The sequence below is a fragment of the Etheostoma spectabile genome, chromosome 16 (genome assembly GCF_008692095.1).
Source record: "Etheostoma spectabile isolate EspeVRDwgs_2016 chromosome 16, UIUC_Espe_1.0, whole genome shotgun sequence".
NCBI lineage: Eukaryota > Metazoa > Chordata > Actinopteri > Perciformes > Percidae > Etheostoma > Etheostoma spectabile.
This window is the reverse complement of record NC_045748.1, coordinates 15,393,196-15,393,831: the sequence shown is the minus strand read 5'-3', so window position 1 is coordinate 15,393,831 and position 636 is coordinate 15,393,196.

Genomic DNA, 636 nt, shown 5'->3' with positions numbered 1-636 from the left:
TTTGGCGTCACTTTGACAGCAAATAACTTTACATCTGAAGTGTTTAAAGACTCTATTTGTACTTCATTTATTTCTAAAGAAACACAACAATTTATAAAGGGTTCCATTATCTTGTATCTCATGTTACGGCTCCGTAGCAGGCGTTTTTGTAAAAACAGGCTAACAATTGTGTCATAACCACGCAACTTACTGTCGCACAGTAGAGGAATTATCGAGCTTGTAGGCAGTTTTGACTAACATTAGCTGTTTAGGTTTAACTACTAATGTTAGTAATGCTAGCATTTTAGTTAGCAATAATTAGTCTGTGCCTCTTTTATCTCCTTACGTATACTATGCTCTCCGTCTTGCATGCAAGATTTTGGAATGATTGAGCTTTCTCTTGGCACAGCTAAAAAGAAGACAAATTTTAGACAGGTTGCTTACTAAGTCTGCAAGCTCAGTTGGAGGCTGCACAGTAGTGTTCAGCCATCACTGGAGAATTGCTTCTAATAGATCTGAACAGTCCCGCCGACAGCGGGTTCCTGAAGTAAAAATACAATGCAATTTCTCCATTGACAATTGGAGTATAAGCAGGGCATGAAATTAACACCCGCCCACCCGCCAAATGCAGGGGAATTTTGCAATTGGCGGGTAACA